Source organism: Drosophila nasuta, chromosome X (genome assembly GCF_023558535.2).
Source record: "Drosophila nasuta strain 15112-1781.00 chromosome X, ASM2355853v1, whole genome shotgun sequence".
NCBI lineage: Eukaryota > Metazoa > Arthropoda > Insecta > Diptera > Drosophilidae > Drosophila > Drosophila nasuta.
The window spans coordinates 23,644,910-23,660,103 of record NC_083459.1 but is presented as its reverse complement, the minus strand read 5'-3'; the positions used below and the strand labels follow the sequence as shown (position 1 = coordinate 23,660,103).

At 38.5% G+C, this 15,194-nt stretch overlaps 1 long non-coding RNA gene across 5 annotated transcripts in view; it reads right to left on the bottom strand.

Moving 5' to 3' along the window:
* The window catches only part of LOC132796226 (uncharacterized), an 86,291-nt gene extending 71,787 nt beyond the window's left edge, over positions 1 to 14,504 (bottom strand). For 2 of the 5 annotated variants that reach the window (XR_009633523.1, XR_009633527.1), the window contains exons 1-2: positions 14,260 to 14,503; positions 14,084 to 14,190 (exon numbers count right to left, since the gene is read on the bottom strand). This is a non-coding gene — a long non-coding RNA (uncharacterized LOC132796226). Of the gene's footprint in view, positions 1 to 14,083; positions 14,191 to 14,259 lie in introns of all 5 variants that reach the window. The other 3 variants (XR_009633525.1, XR_009633524.1, XR_009633526.1) reach the window with 3 other exon arrangements.
* Positions 14,505 to 15,194: the final 690 nt, after the last annotated feature.

The following is a 15,194-nucleotide window of genomic DNA, read 5'->3' as shown; positions in this document are numbered from 1 at the left end:
CTGATGGCCACTAATTAACCCAGCGTGGTCCGAGCAAGAGGCAAAGAGAAAGAGAAGTGGAAATTGAAATTGAGAGAGCAAGAGGAAGAGCTTATGTTTGTCAGTAGCTGAAGAGGGATTCTTGTGGGCGACTGGCGTGGGAACCACTTGAAAATCAAATCAAGCATTCAACTGTAAATCACAATAAATATTAAAAAAAAATATACCAATGAACGGACAGCAACAACACACACAGAGGGAATTTTTCCCCCTGATATCATATTTTTCACTTCATTGTGTTTACGAGCAAAAAGCAAGGAAGAGAAAGAGAGAGCGAGTAGGAAGCTAGCGCTGCCTTTGTTTGGCCTTGACGCTTTTGTCAAATGTCGAGTTGAGTGTGTCCAGGATAACCAACACAATACGAAGCAAAAGAGAGTGCGAGGCTATGTCTGAGCTTATGAGGCGTCGCTTACGTAATCTGGCATCGCATATCTGGTATCTTTTGTAAGTCGCAACTCAGCGCTGACCATTTGATGGTCCCGAACTTCATTGAGTGCTCAGTGTTATGGACATAAGGACATATCGTAAGTATCGGAATAACAGCACATTTCCATTCGATGGACAAAACACTAGCGGCAATTCGACAAATCTGCTCCATTGAGTCAAGGATACCCTGTAATTTTATTTTGATATGATATTCACTTAACCATTTACCAACTATTTGAACTCGGCTACTTTAAGGTTTACAAAATTGAATTATAAAGCAAAAAAAGGAGCAGTTATTGTCTGTATTTCAGTTTTATGAAATCATATCAAAACTATCATTATTTCCCCAACATCTTAACAAATTATAACTTCTCTATATGCAACATTTCTTGAAATAATATCATTCTTCTTAAATATTCTCATATTATATTCTCTACAGTTTCTATTCTGAACATTTCAGCACGATTCAAGCAAATACAGTTAAATTATAAAGGTAAGAATTAGAAGGAAAGATAAGAACATTAAAATTCATAGTTTTGTTAGGGCATGTCTTAGTCTTAACTTTAATGTATTTCATAATTTTCTACGCGCTTGCCAAATTGCCAAACCGAGCAAAAGAATTATGATGGCATTTTGTTATTTTTATTTTTTTCTTTCCCTAGGTTTGCCATTCTTTTGTTGCTCACTGACACATTGAAGTGAACCTGAACCCGAAACCGTGAACCCAGCCCCCAAACAAACCCAAGAAGCTGAAGCTCTAACCCTCTTGAGTACTTATTCTTATGGCCTGGCTTATATGGCATTGCTGTGTAATAAGACGGAAATAATTTGTGTTGTTGTCGTTCATTTTTTCCCCCTTTTTTTTGCTATGTGTGTGTGTGTTTGTGTGCTTGGTGTTGCTGCTGCTGAAGTGTAAACAACACATCGGGCAATCCCTGACCAGTTTAATGCGGAATGCAGCACAAATTGTTGACTAATTTGCATCATTAACTGACGTCAAATCGCTATAAGCATCGATTTCCCCCCGAAACCAAACCAAACCTAAGAAATTGGCATTTCCTGTAACGCACAACCAGGAAATTCCTATCTACATTTTTCTCTTAGCTTATCAATTTCTCCAATTTCCTTACACATTCGTATTGAATTAACTTGGGCAACCTGCAAACATTGATCACGGAAAGAAAAATCTAAACAGTTTTGATAGATCTTAGTTATGTGATTAGCGAATTTGTTGAAATTTGGCAAATTTAAATATATACCGTAAAAATACTTGAATATAGCAAAACTAAAATTTAGTATATTGATGAGTTCAAGACAACTGATTTTCAATATGAGTATATTATTATGTAGGACAAATATACTGTATTGAAAATTGATTTCACAAAATGAATTGACACATATGATAGTTAATACATTTTGAAGCTGACAATAGAACAAACAAAGAAGAAATCTACAGTCGACCCTTTTGTGAAAATATTCCGAATTGATATACTAAAAAATACTAAAATATATCAAATTGGAAATTAGGTATAACAAGTTCAAAACAGCTGAACTGCATAGTACTTTTAGTATACCAAACTATACTAAATTGAATAATCGGTATATTCATAATTACAAAGCAACTGAATTTCAATAAAAGTCTATTATTTAAGTATACTAAAAACATACCATACTGAATAATTGGTATATTTTTAAGTTAAGAACAACTGAATCTCAATATACTAAATATGGGGGAAAGTATTTAAAGGACTTTTAGTACACCGAAATATACCAAAATGAATAATTAATAAGGTCAAAACAAGAGAATTTCAATATGAACATACTATTAGGATGACTACTTCTATAGTACTTTTAGTACTTCTCATCATAAGCAATCAGAGCAGGCAAAGTAGGCGTAGGGGCGTGACCAAAGTGCATAATGATGTGCGCATAAAAAGGTTGCAAAGCAGATAATCGAATAAACGAGGCCTGCAAAATGCGCGTGTGCGTATTTCTGATGTGGCTAATTAAGCGTTATCGGGAAAGGGGGAGCAGGGGCTGAGAAGTCGGTGGCCCCAAGCACCTGGTACCTGCTGAGTGCTCACACTCACACTCACTCGCTCACTCACACATTCAGACAGTTGGCATTCATGAATCGTATATCTCTCTCTCTCTCACTGTGTTTCTAACTGTCTATCTGGCGATTGGGCTCTGCGTGTAGCCGCGTTATTTTGGTCGAAATTGTGGCAAACACCACAAAATTTGATTTGCACTTTTTGGCAGCACACACACACACACACACACACACATGTCTGCGATGTGTGCATGTGTGTGAAAATACAAATAGACGTTGATTGCTTTGTTGATTTGTTTGCGGTTGCTTTGCCGCGCCTCTGCAGCAGAGAAGAGTGGGAGAAAGTGGAGTCTCAAAATGTTAGACGGTTAGTTAGTGTGGCACGTTGTTCAGGAAAGGGAGGAAGGGAGTTGCCAAATGGCAATCAATGCACACATTGATGCAGTCATTTGCGCCTGCCAAATAATCGAAATCAGCAAAAACTTGAACTCAACTCAACACAGACACAAACACATCGACACTCACACACACTCATACACACGCAGCAGGGGGCAACCCTTTTTTTGCACAAAATTATTTATTGAAATTTTATAAATAGTGGGATCAGACAACGAAAATTCGAGTCTGCAAGCCGCCAAAAACGAATAAAAAAAGACAATATAATAAATACACATACACAAACTATGTGTGTGTGTGTGTGTGCGACAAGGGTAGCTAATTTCATGCGATAAGCTGCTGCTGCTGCACGACACTAACCCCAACTTCTTTAGCCTCGAATTCGCCTTCGAGTTTGCTACAGTTTTTAGTTGCCCCAAAATGTATGCTACACATTTTGCACTTTTGCGTTGTTATCTAAAACCCAGACTGAGTGCGAGCGAGACAGCCTTCTATAGTGTGTGGGGGAAATAGTGCTGAGGGGGGCTGAGGGGGAAGGGAGAATGGCGGGTGGCTAGCCGGTGCCGGTCTCGGATATTAATGCATCATGGGCATAGTAAAATGTTCGTTAAGCTTCTGGCACGGCAACTACGTTAGCAACTACTACAACAACAAAGGGACAGGGAATGGGAGAGGGAATGGGAATGGAAACGGGGGCGTCTGTTGCCATAAAATGTGCGACGACAAGGACGACTGCCATCCTGACTGCCTCTCTTGGTAGACGGTCGCGTTTATGCGGTTTTTCGTACAGTTTTGCGAGTCAGACAAAAGCGACAACTTGCCCAGCATCTCAGCGAGAGTGTTAGCCAGATTTAGTCCTTCCCCCTCCTATCCCTTCCTTTGTCCTTTTGGGCGCCACTGGCAACTGCCATTACAACTACTTATGGCCGTCACTGTTTTAAAATCAAAAGTCGGAACGGGTTCACACAGCAGCAGCAGCAGACATTTGGAAGGCTGCTTGGCGCGCCTTTTCGCTTCGAGTTGCCCCCGTTGTTTTACTTACGAGCGAGCCGTAGAAGCCTTCCCTGCCGTACCGTCTCGCAGGACTCGTGTCCTGATCAGCGGCCCAGCTTACGGCTGAGGTTTTATGAAAATAAATTGTGCTTTATGCTCGATTATTACCGTAGACTTATTGGGTTTTCTGAAGCGCTCTAAATGCTCAGCCTCCTCCACACCTCCCTGGCATCCGGCCAGCCATGTGTGTCCGTGTCCGTATCCGTGTCGATGTCCGTGTCGTTGCCGTAGCCGTAGCCGTAGCTGTAGTAAGTATAGTAGGTCGTCTTTTGGTTGCTGGCGCTGGTTGTAATTGTTAAGATTTTGTTACTTCAATTTATTATTGCTCCCATACGACGTTGCCGCAACTTTATTGCGAGCATGTGAGCAGTGTCCTTTCCTTTCCTATCCTTTTTTAGTGTGTGTCCGTGTGTCTATGTGTGTGTGTGTCGAGGATGAGCCGACTGCTTTATGCTTTTTTGGGTAATTTGCATTTCACGTTACGGTTTCGGTTTCTGCTGCGGCTGCAGTCAAATGATTCGTGATTATGCGCAAAGTTGTTATAGTTCCTGATTATAAGCGAACCCTTGCACCTCAGCAAGCTCCCTTTTCATCTCTGTCTCCCTCTCTTTCACTCTTTCTTCCTTTCTCACTCAGGTAACGACTGCAGCTATGCTTAGTTCATTGCTGGGGGGCAGCAACACTTTAAGTCAATAGACAGCCAAGTGTTTGCACTCAGGCAATTGGCATTACCAAGATTTCTGTGCTCAACTCGGTTATTTTAATCCTTTCTTTTAATTTCCCTGTGTAAAGAACATTTGCGTTGGACCCTGAAAGACCTTTGCTTATGTATGAACTTTGCTCTAGATGCTTTTCTTTAAATTTTGTCGACACTTTGCGATCGCATTCTATTTAACCTGTTCAGTTTATGCACATTTCGAGATTTTAGTTATGTTTTATCTTTAGCTACAGACCTAACGACTGGTTTTTTTTTTCAAGTTCAAGTTTAATTGCTCATTGTAGTTCTCTTTTTTTTTAATATTAAATAGTATCACAGCTTTTAATTGGAGTCCCTATGAGAAATTCTGAGTCTATCTCTAGCTTTAGTCCTCACGCAAACTCTAAAGTTTAAGCTAACTTTATCTTTAATTTTAACTCTTACTTTAACTTCCTTTCTAACATTAATCCTAACTCTTGCTTTTATTTAAACGCCAACCCTAACAAATCAAATTTTTCAATCATAACTCTAAATTTAACTTTACTTTCTCTCTTATTCCATCCCTCCTTACTTCCTCCCTCCTTACTTCCTCCCTCCTTACTTCCTCCCTCCCTTTTCGCTCTTGATCCATTTTTCCTCAATCTTTTTCCCCTCCATGGTTCTATCTTTAACTCTACCTCGGTCCCTACCTTACATTCTTCCTCCTTACTTCCTCGCTTTCTACCTCACTGTCTACCTCCTTCCTCTCTCCTCCTCCCCCTATGGCTCTATCAGAGCGTTGTCAGCAGCGCGCGTGCTTAGCCACCTTGATCGTCCTCCACGGTCACTTAAAGTGCTGTCTCATTAAAAACCTCACACACAGAGAAAATGGGAAACGGAAAAGTTAATGCAATCGTTGACCAGCTAAAGCATATCACAAATATAATTAAGCCTTTCGGTTCAACTGAAATTACAGGCTGCCACAATACAATCGGTCAAGGAGACCAGAGCGAGCACAACAAAGGGAGCACAGGGGCAATGAAAAGCGGCCTGGGGGAAGCGACTTAAGAGCGCTGAAAGTATAAAATTAACAACTTCATTGATAGGCGGCCAGCCAAAGGGCTAACAAATGAGGTGTGAGGTGGTCAGCTAGGGGCAGGCAACAGCAGGATGCCGTTTGCCGGGGGTAATGTACGCTTGCCCCCATGTGGCAAGCTGAACATTTGCCGCCGTGGCGATAATGGTGCGTGACCACGCATCAGCAACGATTTTGTCAGGGATTCCACACACACTGGACCCCCCAACTCCCCCGAAGCTTAACCCTACCCAAACGCAAGTGAGCTGCAACCCCAACCTGAAAACCCACGGTCCACCTGAGCTGACATTTAGCCGAGCTGACGAGTTAATAACCCTTTTTAGCGGCCGTGTGAATAGCCCTCGATGTGTGTCTGTGTGTGAGGGACACGCGACTGACCAGCATATGAGCTTGAGAAGGAGGACAGGTAGCAGAGGACACGGTCAGGGCCATGGTCATGAAAGGGGAGTCACAATCGGACTTGCGACTGGTGCTTAAGTGGCTTGAACGCCCTTTTGGCATGTGAGTCGCGTTTGCGGCTACGAATGAGTGGGGCAAGCGTGGCAAAAGGGGTAACACACTCGCGATGAGTAGGGGTAGGGGGAAAGGGAATGAAGAGAGTGGAGTTAAAGATGGGTTTCACTTCCCCCAATTAAGTTGCTCGCAGCGCGCATCGGTTAATTGAATGAAGTCACGTGATGTGAATAACAAAAATTGATATCGACAACGCGTCCTCTAATTGACAACTGACCAGGTTCGCCTCGACCCCTTCACCCTACCATCGACATGTATGCTCCTGTCGCTGCCTGTCCGTTTCTGTCTGTTCTTGTTTGTCTTTGACGGCTTTTAAATATTGCATGCGACTCCAAGAGCATTTAATTTGCTTCTATTTGCATTTGACTGGTCAGCACCCAGACTGCTTTCCCCTCCCCTCCCTCCCATACTGCCTTGTCCCCCTCTCTCACTCCCTGCCCTCTCTCGCTAACGCTTTTGAACTCTTGGCCAAAATGTCGTTGTCGTTGTCAAAGCGACCGCAGTCGAAGATCTTAAAGAATTTTGTAAGACGTGCAGCCAAAGCAAAGCCAACGACCAACTGCAACTTGTCCGCACACACACTCACACACACACACACGTTTCGGACTCCTTTTTGGACTGGCAAGTTTTGAGCCAAGAAATCCAAAACCACACTAAAGACGCCAAAAAGATGCAAAGACGCAAACGGCCAAATGGAAACGCAAACCCAACAAAACCCCAAAAACGAATATATAAACGTATATATATATATATATGTGTGCCACGCCCCTCTTCGCCCCTCCCCCACTCGAAAGGTCCTTTCATTTACTCCAATCTGACATTTCAAATACTCGTTCTCTATGCATTTCCCTAGCTTCATTTTTGTTTTTTTTTTCATTCCCTCTCCTTCTCTCTCTTCCGCTCTCTCTTTCTGCGGCTGTGTTTGCTTTCATCGTCTATTACGACACCACACACACACACACACAAACACACACATGTGTGTGTACTTTGGGGTTTTGTTGCCTTAAGTCTAAAGACATTTTTAAGGCCATTCGTGCGGTCGATGCGGCGCTGAGATTTTCCCGTGCAAATTGCAAGGCTTAAATTTCATTTCAATTTCCCAAATTGTTACGCCCCCAACTCCGCCTCCTCTTTGGCGTGGACCAGGATCATAACCCTAACCCCAGAGAGCAAGTGGTCAGCAGTGTAAAGCACACACAAAACTCATATATCTTTAATCTGAGTGCGAGTGCGAGTATTGAATGGATTTTTGGGTGACTGCTGCCATTACTTTTACTGACTTTAGTTACTTTCTCTTATCATCTTTCAATTCACTTAATTCTGTTTCTCACTAATTTTCATAATAATTTAATTTACTTTCGCAAATTAAAGTTATTTACTTCTAGTATTTTTCAAATAATAGTTTTCACATAAATGGTTTTCAAATTCCTATAGTTTTAAATTGAAATAATCTTCTGCATAAATAGCATAAGCTATTTAAACTATTATCGAACTTAAAAGTAATTTCAGCATGATAATATTTTACATAAATTCTTCTCGTTTTTAAATTCCTAACTTTGAATTTACATACATATGTATTTATAAGAAGTGCTCTAATAGAATTTATATTATATATGGGTATTTCTCTAACGAAATTTTTCGGGTGCGAAAAAAACATATACAGAACCAATTTTAAAAATAAGTTAAGTGAAAGTATAGATTTGGATTAAAACTATATTTAGAGCTAAGATTGATTTTAAAAACTTTTTCGGTTTTACGATAAATATATAAGTTCGTTAATTTTTTGGTTTCCGCACGAATTTATTCACTTTATCTTAAAACAGAAAAATAATCGCAAATTGATTTGCCATTTGTGTTAAAGTCCTAATCAAGAGCTATAAAATCCATCTTTATTGTTTTGGTAACCATATTATATTTTATAATACATTTTTGTATATAGTATTTTTATGTTTTATATATTTTTCGGCATATTTTTGATAAAGACTTTGAGAATTGCAAACATTTTGAACTGTCATTTTATAGACTAACGGTTATAAATATAGAAAAAGTATTACTTTAATAAAAAAAATCAGTCAGTTTTAGAGTAAAAGAAATTTTGTAATCAGCAAGAACTTTTAGCTGTACATAAAATATTAAACCTTAATAGAGTTATGTAAATTTAGAAAAATAAGAGCTACAGGGAAGAGTTTTTAAATGTATCCTAAAGAACAGCATTAACTTTTATTAATCCATCCCTCTCACAGTGGCTGCCACAGTCTGCTGCCACTTTGCGGCAAGCAACGAATAACGAACAGAACGAGGCGAAATTTTCAAATGCGAAATGCGAACTGCGAAATTTGCAAACTGCAAATCAAAATCAATATAACAAATCGTATTAAGCGAATTTTGTTTTTGCATTTTGCGATTCGTTGCCTGCGTTTGCTTAATTTGATTGCGTTGCTCCCTTTTTCTCTTCTCTTCTTTTGGCTCTTGCAACTCACTCGTCGTCTGTCAGTTGCAGGGGCAACAAAACGAAACGAGACGAATCGCAGGTAAATTGCTTCACTCATTTGCATGCCTTCAAAGACAGCAGCACATGCCACGCCCCCGCCTCCGTGGCGTCCGTCTCCCACAACAACTCAATAAAACTGATTATCGCAAAATTGCAAATTAAAAATTTTCAACTCGCGAGTTTTTTTTTCTGCCTTCCAACTTCTCGTTGGACTTTGGGTATGTCTGTATGTGTGTGTGTGGGTGTGTATAACTCTGTGTGTGTGTGTGTGTTGACTGATTTCACGCATATGTGACCCGGATTCGATTTGCACGCGCAAATCGCATAATTTGCTCGCTCGCTCGTTGGTTCGTTTGTTGTTGTTGTTGATCCGCCGCCCTCATCAACGGAACAGGTTCTCCTGCCCCTGCCCTGCCCACCGGCTTCTGCTCTATTCGCCCTTTTGTTTGCCCTTATTAAATTTTGCCAATTTTTTTATGCCTCCACACATTCATTTTTTATGCTTATTTTTTTGTAAGCGAATTAAAATCCAAACGAAGCGCAAAAAAAATCGCGGTTAACGATTTCGCGTGCCCTTTTCTCTACAACAACAAAAAAATACATGAGAGAGTGTGTTTGTGTGTTGTGGGTGTAGATGGTTGTCTGTCAAAATAAACAAGTTTGTGTCACTGCAGAAATTTCATTTAATTTGCTTAGCGTTGACGACAGCCCGCGGAGCTCCAGCAAAAGGACCCCCAAAAAAAGGAATGCAAAAAATATGAGAACACGAGCGAGCACAATTGAAAAAAGCTGTTTGGTGATTGCTTAATACTCTTTATGTTGCTTAGCTTTTACTCGTTACTTTAGCACTAGCTTCTTTAATCTTTGCTATGGACACTCGCTAGCTTTAATCGATACTTTCGTCCAGTTTTCACTCGATACTTTATCACTTCGTATTCGTTGTAAAAGTTTTCAATTTAGCAATTAAATATAAACTATTATTCATATAAATCTTTGTATTTTTATTATTGGGACTCGTTAGTTTAAATCGTTACTTTTGTCCAGCTTCCACTCGTCACTTTATCACTCAATTTGCAATAGTTGTAACAGTTTTTAGGGTAGCAATCAACTATTACTCGTTACTTTAGCACTAGCTCCTTTACTCTTTTCTATTGGAACTCGCTAGCTTTAATCGATACTTTCGACAAGCTTCAACTCGTTACTTCATCACTTCGTATTCTTTGTAAAAGTTTTAGCAATTAGATATAAACTATTATTCATATAAATCTTTGTGGCAATTGGGTATGAACTATTATTCATCTAACCCGTTGTATATTTATTACTCGTTGGTTTCAATTATTACCTTGCTACCTAACTTCGCCTTCGTTATAACATTACTACTTTCTTTTTAGCTTAAACTTCTTGCTGTGTTTAATACTCGTTACTTCTAAACACCTTATCGTTTCATCTCTCGTTACTTCAGCATTGACAGGGCTTAAAAGTCTCGCTGTATTTATCACTCGTTACATTAGATCTCTTCTTACTTCAGCACCTTTTATTAGCCAAAGTTAAAAACTTTCTTTACTACTCGTTACTTTTCGAACGTTCTACTCACTCATAACAACTGTTTCGATTGTGCTTCTCATTTCTTGTATTCGTTTACGTCTTAAAGAGAAGCCCACTTTAAACAACATATTGACTTATATGGAGACCACATCTTTATAAAGCGTTGCCTGTCAAAATTGGTAATACCCTAACGAAGGGTATTTATTTTATATGCTCCCAAAATTGGCTGGCAGACAAAAGGTGCACAGCGGAAGTTGCCCAACGCCCAACGGAAGCGGAACAACATCCACAACGCTGACAAAGACTACGACTGAGGGGGAGACGGACGGGGACAAAAACTGCGGCTACTGAACCTGAAAAGTGGTTAAATTACAAATTATCCACGGCAGCTGCCACACGAGGCAGCGAACAGCGAGTAGCGAATGAAACTGGGCATATTGTGAAGCTGGCTGCTCCACATTGGAGCCAGGTTGAAGCCTCTCAAAAAGCGTCCACAAAAATATGAAGAATTATGCGACACGTGGGACGAAAAAAGGTTGATGGAAAGAGGCAAGAGGAAAAGGAGCGAAGAGAGCGTGGAGAGTGGAGTGAGTGTTGGCCCATAAATCAAGCATAGACAGACGCAGGCTGCTCCATAATTCAAGCGTTGATGCTCTCAATACCCATGCCCTCCGCCCCCCTTCCCCACTCAAGAACACCCAAACCTTCCTCAGTCCCTCCCCCAGTCAAAACTCCTTCTACCCCTCAGTGTCGGTTTTGTCCAGAGTCAGCACAGGTGCTGCTTTCAATTTACACATGTGAATTAAGGTTTTAAAATTGTTTGACAAAAACGCACACGCATTCGAAAAAAACGTAGCTGAAGAATAAGCAGAGGTTGACTAGTCAAATACCTTATAAATATAAATAAAGAACTGGCAACACATCGACATCAAATGTTGAGAATATTGCATTCAAGTATAACAAACTTGTTTTCTGCCTTAAATAATCACAGGCATTCAAAATTACATGTGCTTATTTCATGCAGGAAATCATATAAAGTATTTCTTTAGATTACGTTCAAATTTAAAAGTGTTTCAAGGTTCTTTATACTTTATACTCTATTGCCACAAAATGATTTTCTTGTTCTGTAAATTTGGTGATGATCCATTAATAAAGATCTTTTATTATGATATAGTATAACAAGGTTATTTCCTATTTATTTTATAACAAAAGATTATACCAATTGATACTTGGACTACTTTTAAATTTGTAATTAATCTAAAGAAATTCAAGAAATTAAAAAAAATAAATAATAAGAGATATCTGCCAAATACTCATCATGAACGATATGCAATAGGAAGTTTTCAAATGGTCATCACGCAATATGTTGTTTAGAATGTTTATGATATTTTTCATCACCAAATAGTACATATACATATGCATCGAATATGATGTTTTCTTTAAAAGCTAATTTAAGCACTAAACTTGAAGCAATTAGAATTTAAAAGAAATTCAGTGAATGTGAATTTGATATAATAGTAAAACAGATCTTTTATCCATCACCAAGAACTGGTTGTTTTCTTGCCAAAAGTATTGAGCTTTAAATGGACCTCTAACTTGTGAGAAGTAAATGAAACATAAGTTTAAAATACTTTTGAGTAATGATAGTGAAGACAACAAACAACCATTTAGCTGGCACATGAAATAACAGGGTATAGCCAAAGATGTTGTTGACGCTGAGGCTGCGAGTCGCCAGTCCTCGGACAGGCAAATAATTCATTGTCATGCCCATGCGGCCGCCAAGTGGCGCCAACTGTTTGTGTCGCATATGTAGCAGAGAAAGAGAGAGAGAGCGAGAGAGGGAGAGGGAGCAGGAGTTTGTGTGTGTGTGTGTGTGTGGCAAAGATTAACCTGCCACAGCCTCATCGTCAGCTAGCTCGAAGGTCCCCGCAAAACCTTCTTCAACGTCGCATTACACCAGCCCTCTTTCTACTTCACTTTCCACCTCCATCTCCCATCTCCGCCTCAGTCATCTAGTCAACTGTGTGGCACGTTCAATCGCAAAGGCAAAGGCAACGGCAACAGCAACGACCACATGCTCATTCACTGTTTGGTCCTTTGGTCCTTGTAATCGATTTTTGATTGAATATTGCGCTTAGTGTTGCACCCTTCTTCTGCTTTCCTGTGCTCTGCTGTGCCGTGCCACACAACTCGGCATCGAAATCGGCTTCGGCGGCATGTTGTCACACACATGTCGCTCGTTATAAATTTTCCGCCTTTTCAAATATCAATAACTGTAAATATTATGAACACGTTCGCTTATGGGCTTAGCCGGGGCTTCATATTTTCCTTCCACTATTCTGGTTTTTTTTTCCTCTTCGCTTTGCCTTCTTTATTTCAATGCCTCCCTCTCTTTCTCTTTCTCTCTGCACCTTTTCATATTGCCATTTGTTTTTGCCCCTTTGACATGCAACATTCGTGTGGCAACCACAATGGGACAGAAAGCGATTAAATGCTGAGCTTATGCATTGCCAGATTTCTCAATTTAAAGTGTAAAATACTAGTCAATATACCAAAACTCCATGAAAATACTAAAAATCCTCTATTTTGAAGTGTGAGCATTCAAATAGTAAATACTAAACAATATGCAGACTGCATAGAAATATCAAAAATTAGCTGAATGTAAAATACTCATAAATATATCAATATTGCATGGAAATACTAAAAAACTGGTCGAATGTAAAATACTAAACAATATACCAAAACTCCATAGAAATACTAAAAAATTTGTCAAATTTAAATACTAATTAATATACTAAAACTGCTTGGAAATACTAAAAATTGAGCATTGCATCCGAAAGCAAAATACTAAGCGATACACCGAAACCGCAAAAATACTAAAAAAGTATCAATTTAAAATGCGAGACTTTCGAAAGTTTAATACTAAACAATACACCAACTGCACGGAAATACTACAAAAATTTCGAATGAAAAATACTAAAAAATATACCAACTTCATTTAAATACAACAAGCTTCACAATTTAAAATTTGTGTGTTTCTAATGTAAAATACAAAACAATATACTAAAACTGCATGGAAATACTATAGATTTTATAATTTAATGTGTGAGAATTTCGAAAGTGAAAATACTAATCAATAATACCATGGAAATACTACAAAATGTTCGAATGAGAAATACTAAACAATATACCAATTAATTTATATACTAAAAAATTGAAAATTTCTTTCAACATTAAATTCAATCGCTCCGTCCCATATTTGGTTAGTATGTACTAAGTATATTTCCTCAAACTGTGACCTAAGATCAAGCTTAGTCCTCAAATAAACTTGTAAATTTCTAATAATAGTAAAATAAAACTTTATCCTTCAAAACCCTTTTCTTTCTCCTACTTTCCCCCATTCAACTTCCCACGTATTCAACTAAACATTCCCATTGTGCGAACTTTAGTCGGTCGCACACCTTTAAGTGGCTGGGTTAAGTTTGCTTTTGTCGTATGTGTGTTTGTGTGTGGCACAGTTAACTTTAAGCCGCGTGCCTCATCATCTAGCCAAGGATATCTGTGGCAATCGCCCACATACTGTGTGTGATACGCATAAATCCAAATATGATCACTTCATAATTTGACATTGATAGATGAGTCGAGCACAAATCGAAGCCAAAAAGGGGTAAACAACAACAACAACATCAACTGGCACTCAATCATACACACACACACACACACACACACACACATACAAATATACACACATGTGGCCGATGGGGTGTATTATTGGTTAGGGAAGAAGCTACTCACTCTGGATGGAGAACGAGAACTGGAACAGGGAACGGGTTGAACTCGTGTTGTTTTGCCAGTTACGGTTTTGCTTTTTTTTTCCGCTTGTGGGTATCGCTGGGCATACCCTGTAAAAAAGCAAGGAAAGGAAAGAATAAATTAGTAACGAAATTAATAAAGAAAATACTAAAAGTTACCAAAAATACTAAGTAAATCAATAGCCATTCATATTCAATAATATTACTTCGAAAAGAATAAAGAGGCAAAAATATTCCATTTGATATTGATATTTTCTATTTCACAAATTTGATCACAATTCCTAGGCGAACTCTTCACAAATCTTCACAATTATATTGCAAATTGTAACTCCTCTCTTAAAGACTAAGTTCAATTATTTAATATATATTTTAGACACAATTGTTAGCCGTTGCACGTCTTCACAAACACATTTAAAATTAAGTAATCCATTGAAAATTCATGTGAATAATCTAATTTATAATTTTGGCACAATTATCAGACGCAAAAGTCAAAGTTGCTTTGCTATGCGGAATACTCCTAAGGTCTTTTCTAAATGAGCATAAATTATGGGAAATCTATTAAGAGAAAGTTCCTTAGCATAGTTCATACACAGTGCCAAGCATAAGTATGTGGATACATGTTTTTTCACTGCTGAGCGGAAAAATATTCCAAAAGATATTATGCAGAATTTAATCGATAATAATCTTATACGCATTAAAAGTGTTATTAAGGTGTAATTAAAAATATTATGTGCAAAAGTGGATACTTAGACTTTTTTTAAATAAAAAATAATTGGAAATTCTAACTACTTTTTATACTGATGAAAATAAAAAAGATTATTGAAAAACTTAAGGCGATTAACATATTTTTGCTTAATTGATTTTTTATGATCTGTTTGAATTTTTTGTATATTTATTTATTCTCTTTTACATCTCTTTGAATTCAGAAGTGAGAAACATGTGTCCACATGTGGTCAGCACTATATATTTTGCTAATTACAGGGTATCTCTTGGTCGACGCTTTTGTTTTGTGCTTTAACCCCTTGCCATGCACATTTCTTTGTTTTTTTCTTATTTTTTTGTAGTCATAGGCATAACGTCGCTTTGATGGCTGT